The sequence below is a fragment of the Arvicanthis niloticus genome, chromosome 29, assembly GCF_011762505.2.
Source record: "Arvicanthis niloticus isolate mArvNil1 chromosome 29, mArvNil1.pat.X, whole genome shotgun sequence".
Classification (NCBI taxonomy): domain Eukaryota; kingdom Metazoa; phylum Chordata; class Mammalia; order Rodentia; family Muridae; genus Arvicanthis; species Arvicanthis niloticus.
The window spans coordinates 13,252,407-13,260,410 of record NC_133437.1 but is presented as its reverse complement, the minus strand read 5'-3'; the positions used below and the strand labels follow the sequence as shown (position 1 = coordinate 13,260,410).

Genomic DNA, 8,004 nt, shown 5'->3' with positions numbered 1-8,004 from the left:
TAATGGGTAATTAGTTTGGGTATCCACAAGATTTATGTAATTATGAATATTAAAAAGCAAATCACTTTTATTGTTCCTTGCTTAGCTTTAGGAATTAGCACATGGTGGTATTGAGTGATATCTTGGACCCTTTCCTTTGCATAATGACTACAAAACAATCAAAACAATAATTTTTGATGTGTCACTGATTTATGCTGTGATATTCTGCTGAGTGGTTTGTTGTTGTTGAAGGTAATAGATTTTTCATTATTAAAGATTTTAGCATCTTGGTCTTTTTCCATTTATACTGTTGAGAACAATATAGGTATTGTCATTTACATACCCTCCAAGGGATGGGAATTGCTTTGCTTGTTTCAAGTTATTACATTTCAAAAACCCATACAGTATGTATCACTTTGGTTTGTTTTTCTGTATGTTTTTTTTGTAAAATATTCAAAGTGTATTGATGCCGTTTACTGGTTACATACTGAGATTGTTTCTATATTATAAGAATAAGGGAAGCAAATTTTAGGTTTTTTTTTTTCCTTGGATCAGGTATTTCTACTTTCTTATCTATAAATAGCAATGCTCAAGCCATCTCATAGTAAATACTTACATCTTAAACAGAAAGGCATTTCCTCTGTAAAAGGAACTGCCTACAGAGGACCTTACCAGCATCTTTATTTTGGTGTTGTTTTTCTGTAATTAGGAACCACATTTTCACTCAAAAATAGTGAGTATTTTTCCAGGCAGAGGCTTGTTTCATTCCTTTCACCTCATCACAGTTCTATGGTGTTCAGTTGCAAAATGTCTGATTAATGAAATATAATTGGGTTGCTACAATAAGAGATGATTTTAAATAATATGTTTTTTAAAATTAAGAATTGAAAACTAAAGAGGTTGTATGTAAAGTAGGATACTTAAAAATAGCAAAAACATCTTGAGTCACTCCTGTGTAGCCTGGGTTTGCCTTCTCAGTCAGACATGGACTAGGTCCATCCTGCTCTGTACTACTACTTGGTTATTGGTTCAAGATGCTTGAGGTAGTGTACAATGGAGAGGAAGAGGTGGAGACCATTGCCTTTCAGGCTGAAATAGCCCAGCTCCTCTCCATTATCATCAACACTTTCTATTCCAACAATGAATTTTTCTTTTTAGAATTGATCTCTAATGCTTCTGATGTCTTGGACAAGATTAGGAATGAAAGTTTGATGGACACTTCCAAGTTAACAGTAGAAAAGAGCTGAAAATTGAGATCATCTCCAACCCTCACAAGTGTACACTGAGTTTGGTAGACACAGACATTGGCATGACCTAGATTGAAATAGCTCACAAATAGCTTGGGAACCATTAAGTCTGATATAGAGGGGGCTCTCAAGGCTGGTGTGGACTTCTCCATGATTAGGCAGTTTGGGGTTGGATTCTATATGGCCTATTGAGTGGCAGAGATAGTGGTAGTGATTGCAAAGCATAACATTGATGAGCAGTATATCTGGGAGGTTTCTGCTGGTGAATCCCTCACAGTTTGTACACACCATAGTCAGCCCATTGGCCAGAGTACCAAAGTGATCCTTCCCCTGAAAGTAGATCATGCAAAATATTTAGAGGAGAGAAAGGTCAAAGAAATGGTGAAGAAACACTTATAGTTCATCAGCTACCCCCTTCACCTTCTGCTTGGAGAAGGAATGGGAGATCAATGATGATGAGGCAGAGGAATAAAAAGGTGAGAAAAAGGAGGAAGATAAGGATGATGAAGAGAAGATTGAAGATATGATATCTGTCAAGAAGAATGACATCAGCAAATATAACAAAAAGAAAATGGAGACTAAGGAGAAATCTACTGATCAAGACTAAGTGAATAAGACTATGCCTATTTGGTCCAGAAACCCAGAGGAGATCATTCAAGAGGAATATGATGAGTTTCTATAAGAGACTCACCAATGATTGGGAAGAACACTTGACACTCAAGTACTTTTCTGTAGAAGGTCAATTGGAATTCATTACATTGCTATTCATTCCCTGGCAATCTCCCTTTGACAGTTTTGAAAACAACAAACACAACATCAAACTGTATGTCTATCATATGTTTATCATAGACAGCTGTAAAGAGCTGATACCTGAGTACTTCAACTTTATCTATGGTGTGGTTGACTTCAAGGACTAGCCCTTGAACATCTCCTGAGAAATGCTCCAGTAGAGCAAGATCCTGAATGTTATCAGCAAAAACATTATGAAGAAGACATGCCTTGAGATATCTGAGTTGGCTGAAGACAAAGAGGACTACAAGAAATTTTATGAGGAGTTTTCCAAGAATGCAATGATACCACTTAACTCACAATATTTCTTCTCATGAATATTAGTTAAGACTTTGAACTTTGGACTTTAATGCATGTGTTTGTTTTGGTTTAACTCATGGTTTTGCTCAAATCCTTAACAAAAGTGTCAAAAAGGAGAATGGGTCCACTGTGGCTTGTAGCTTAAAATGATAAAGTTTATCAGCATGGGAGAAATAACATGTCTTACCTACTGCATTTACAGTCAGGAATCACATAGAGATGAAGTAGCTCTGCTTTCTTTCTTTCTTTCTTTCTTTCTTTCTTTCTTTCTTTCTTTCTTTCTCTCATCACTCTGAAATCCCAATATAAGAATATAAAATGGTCCTGGTCATTGCTAAAATGAAGTCTCCCACCTTAGTTTACCCAGTCTAGAAATGACAGTAGGTATGTATGTCTCTGTACATACATATTTCCAGGTAAATATTCATATTTTATAAGTTAAAAGATAATTCTGAAACAAGGCCCTTTGTTTGTTCCTTAAAAGTACATTTACCAACCAGGTACACATCTTTAATTTTCATTCAGAGAACTAAAAATTGAGTTAAACACTTATTTTTCATGACTTGTGTATGGTACTTGTGTGGGAGAGAAAAAAAGGATGACAACTAGGGAAAAAGGATACAAAGAATGTGTAAATGTGTGAAGAAGCAAAGAGAATAGAGCATATTTTTTTCTATCATTGAAAATAAAAAAACTACCTGTTTAAAATTTAAGATATTTTTAGTTTAATGTTTAGCTAAAGTTTCCTATACTCTTAATGTAAAGTAACAATTTTTGACTTGCACAGAATAATTGGAATGATATGCTTGAGAGACAGGGTATCTAGTATAAGAATGTGTTCTGAAATTTAATTTTATGAGATTCACTCAACTCTCTGAAGTTGTGAGGGCATGAGAATGAAGTATGAAACTTTGAATCATGTACCAGTCCAGCTCATGAATTTTCCATCTCACTGATTTTTAGTAAAGAGAAAAAGGGTGAATGACTCTTTCTTTAAAGTATCCTGTAATGACAGGTTTAATTAAAATGTGCTAAATCTCTTCTAATAAAGTAGAGGATGTTTAGTGTGTAAATGAATAAAGTTCTAAGAGAACTTTGTAAACACTGGGTATGTAATCATTATGGAACTATTTATGTAGATAAAAATATGTTTCCAAAATATTTATCTTACAATTATTCCCACCAAAGAGAACATTTAACTAAAAATATGTTGTTAATGCAATTAAGAAAAACATCAATACTATTTGATAACCACAAAATAAGAAATTTTAAGAATATACTTAGTTTGTAGTTAGTAAACAGCAGCATAGCTACAAAAATATCTTTCATCATATGAACACACACACATAATCTCCGGAAAGAAATCCTTAAAAATACATAAAATGATAAATTGTAATGTACTCATATTTAGAATGTTAGTAGTTTCTTATAGTCTTTAAAAGCTATACATTTATTCTGGGCAGGGAATCTTAATAGGCATGAAAGATAAAAATTTATGTTATACATTTAATTTGACAGTGAAAATCATAAAGTGCTTCACACCTTTGACTTTATTGCATGTCAAAAAATACATAATCTCTCTACTTTATCCTTTATCAGCTTAATAAAGCCTAGTCATTCATTAAGAATAATGTTAAATGTCACATTTTCTGTCAGCTTGAAATGAGTATAACATAATGAATTATTCTTTATTCTTACTTTATATGATACTCTATATATTTCATAATATTTGAACTTTCTTGAAATTTATGCTGTTTATGTCATTTTAATAACATTTTTCTTAAAAGACAACTGTATTCACATATGAAAGGAATATGAGGGAAGTGTTCATATATGGCAAGTATAGAAAGGAATAACTAAATAAAATTAATATATACATATATATAATATAAACATATAATACATACAATAAATATATATAAATATGGGATATTAACTCAAGAGCTCATTTTGTATATTGGATAGCTGGCTCCTTATAATTAAGAACTATGTTGAAGAGTCACTGAGACTTGGCCTTAAAAAATCAAAGTATGTTCATCTGGAAATATCAGTTAGTTTGTTTTTAATCAATTATTTTGTTTAAATTTAATCACATATATTTTAGGTATAAAATATTATAATGTACGTATTTCTGTCTCACATAACTTATTTAATATAATGTTTTCTAGGTCTATGCATACTCTTTCAAATGTTAGTATCAATTTTTAGTGACTGAATAATGTCCATTATATACATGTACAGAGCATTGTATTGATCTACTTATGAGTTAATGAAGATATGGTTTCAATGTATTAATCTTCAAAACTGATGCTGACTATAAACACAGTCATAAAGTAATCTCCAGAAGGTGATAGTTTTGATTTGTTTGTATATGCCAAAGAGAGAATTCTGGGCTTATAGTAACAAAAATTTTAGATAGAGACTTTGCACTACAATTTATAATATTTGTATCAATTTATATGTACAAAATATGCTTTTATTTTTTTCCATAACCTTGTCAGTATTTGTTTCATTTAGATATTTTTACTAATAACCGTCCCATTGTTTGCTAAAGAAACAACAAGAGACCTACCACTATCATTTAAGAATAAATTTGCTGGGTGTTTGGGTTTTCTGCAAGGTTATACATATAAAATATAGAAACCCTTGCCCTTTAATATGACTTGATTATAGTGGAAAACTTTAAGAGACATTGAATACTTTTGAGTTTGTCTATCTATCTTTTTATATATTATTTATTATGTTCCAATTTTAGGAGTCCAAATCTGACTGGAGTAATCTTTAATTGAGAGAGAGGGCGTGGGGGGAGCAGAACTATGACTTGTACTTTTACGATAGTATAACTACTTCATTAGACTAAGAAGATTCTTAGAAACAAAACCTGGTATTTGATTTCAAACTGTGACCATAAACAAAAAAATTAAAGAATATAATATAAATGGCATAGTACAGTAAATGGCTGTTGAAGAACTGTAGAGACAGTAAAAATGAAGATGGTAGAATATTATAAAAGTACATATGCACATATATAAAAAGAGTGAAATGAAGTTACTCCATAATAGGACAATAATACCAATACTAGACAACAGAGTCTACACCATCCAATATAAAAAATTGGTTGTCATTTAGAGAGATCCCAAAAACTATCAAATATTATAGACTTTTGTCACTGCTCTTAGTTGCCTTCTAAAATTTGATGATAATACATTAATTTTGAATATACCACATACTATGCAGCTAAACATGAAGAATAAACTTGACATTAGCCAGAAATCATTATCCCTATTGGCAAATTTTTATAATACTAAAAGGTTTTATGTATTACAACAAGAAAGAAAAAAGTAATTATCAATTTTACCAAGATGTGAACCCTGTGAACTAAAATAATAAATGGCCTAGCAAGACATGACTATGGATGTAACAGTGGCATGACCTTAATGGAACTAACCAGGAACTTTCTGGTTAGAATTGAGGCCTGTTGCACAAGAAAATCTTATACCTGGCACCATTATTAGGCCAAGAACTTATGGCTAGACATATTACAGAAATTAAAATAATCTATTAAGATTATTTTGTTAACTGGATATAATATTAAATCTATGCCTAATGAATTATTATTATAACCATATTTTTAGACTTTGATAGTTTTATAGCCTCACCCCAATTCAAGTTTTTTTCTCTTTCTGTATTTTATGCTTGTAGTTCAAAATGGTCTTAACTTCTTGCTCCCTCCACCATGTCTGCTACTTGATATAATAATTCACTTTTATCCTTCTGTAAACATAAATCAAAATAAACTTTTTGTATAAATAGCTTTCACATAGTATGTTATCATAGCATACAAAGTAGTAGAGAAATAATTGATACAGAAATAGTTGCAGAAGAGTGACTATGAACAACTGTTAAGAATCTAACTATTTTGTTGTTATAGTTCGTTTGTTTTCTTGTTTTAGAATGATGTGGATATCTTCACAACTTTGAACTAGAAAAGGAAATGAATGTTCTAAGCAGAGCTGAAAGGGTTTTTCTGCTATAATCACAGACAATAGTGGTGCTGAGAGCAAGGCAGACTGTGGAAACCCAGGTCAAGTATTTTTAGAAGGGAACAATGTTAGAAACCATTCTGGCAAGAAATATTTCTTGCATGTCCTAAGTACTCAAAAAACCCGCTTGCCCTCCACCATACAGAAAGGTGAATAGGTAACAGAAAAAAAAACAAAGTGGCAGAGATGATCTTCCTCAAGGAAAAGCATAGTAAATGGCTGTCTAATATCAAACTGTCAGCATTGAAAGCATACAAACAAATAATATTAAATAAAGAGTATATATCTAAATACACACATATGTATACATGTTCACATACATATATATTCATATGATAATGATTATTGTAAAAAGAAGGCATAGCATTGAAGGAGAGAAGAGAAAAGAATCAGAAAAGATGAGGGTGAAAACAAAAAGAAGATGTATACTTATCTCAAAAATAAAAATAATTTTAAAAATAAAAATATAAATACGAACAAATTCTTGGCAGAAAAATCCAGAAAACATTATATTGTATCTATGGAGTGGTCATTACTGACAATACAATGCTTGTGGGTAATGAAGAGGATTAAGGACTAATAAAAAGAAATACGAAGGTATGCTTTGAAGAAAAAAAGCCCTAGAAAGTTTGATGCTGTATCCAAGGAATGTACTGGAAGAGAAACTGAAGGAGATTATCACCATTATAGAGAGGCTTGCTCTGCACTAGGCCAAAAGGGATGGTTCTCTCATGGTAAAAACATACCCAGCTATGCTTCTAAATTCTTCAAAAGTACATAAATGTTATTTGCTCCAAGAAACCAAATGAACAAGAAGCAAACTGCTATTAATGCAACATAAGGGGGACTTGTGTCCATGTCAAGCCCATTTTCACACTGTTGTTCATGTGGTAATGGAATTAAAGGCATGGGGAACATAAAATAGAAGAGTTATGGATTATTCATGTGTAATTTCAGGAGCCACTGAGACCAAGAATCATGTGACAGAGTATCATTGAAAGTCTGTAAAAAGCAGTTCTATAAAGTTCTTCAAATGAAACCTTTATTGCAATGAATTCCCCAAGACATTGGAGATAGTAGTTCTTTTAGATATCTATAGGGAAGAGATGCATACAGGGAATGTAAACTAGCCCAAGAGATATATGTATGCTGTAGGCATCTTAGCTGGAAGGTCATAAACTTCTAAGTCTTTCTTGAGAAAGTGAAACTATAGGGTTTGTTTTTCCCTTACTGAGTTTTAGTCTTACATTGTTTCAATATTTCCTCACTCTGCTATGATTTCCCCAATTAAAAATATTAATGCATACTTTATGATTTCATATGTTAGAAGTCCATTTGCATTTTGATTTTACAGGGGTTGGAGTTAATAACTTTTCTTGGGTCATAAAACATATTTGGATTTGAAACTTATAGACAGTTTTGATAGTATGAAAGTCTACTCTTTGGAAGTTAACTTACAAACTTTTAATTTATAATATTATTGAGGCTATGGAGTAAAGTATGTAAGCATGAATGGTAAATGTCCCACATAATCATGAGTTTTTGAACAATTGGTTCTTCAGTTTGTGGCACTATGTAGATAGATTTGGGAAGGACATCTTTATAAGAGAAGACATATTACTAGAGGAAGGATTTGAGAGGTTTAT

The 8,004-nt window shown here is 31.8% G+C and overlaps 1 pseudogene; it reads left to right on the top strand.

The window, feature by feature from the left end:
- Window positions 1–1,013: 1,013 nt before the first annotated feature.
- Window positions 1,014–2,332, top strand: LOC143440243 (heat shock protein HSP 90-beta pseudogene; annotated as a pseudogene).
- Window positions 2,333–8,004: the final 5,672 nt, after the last annotated feature.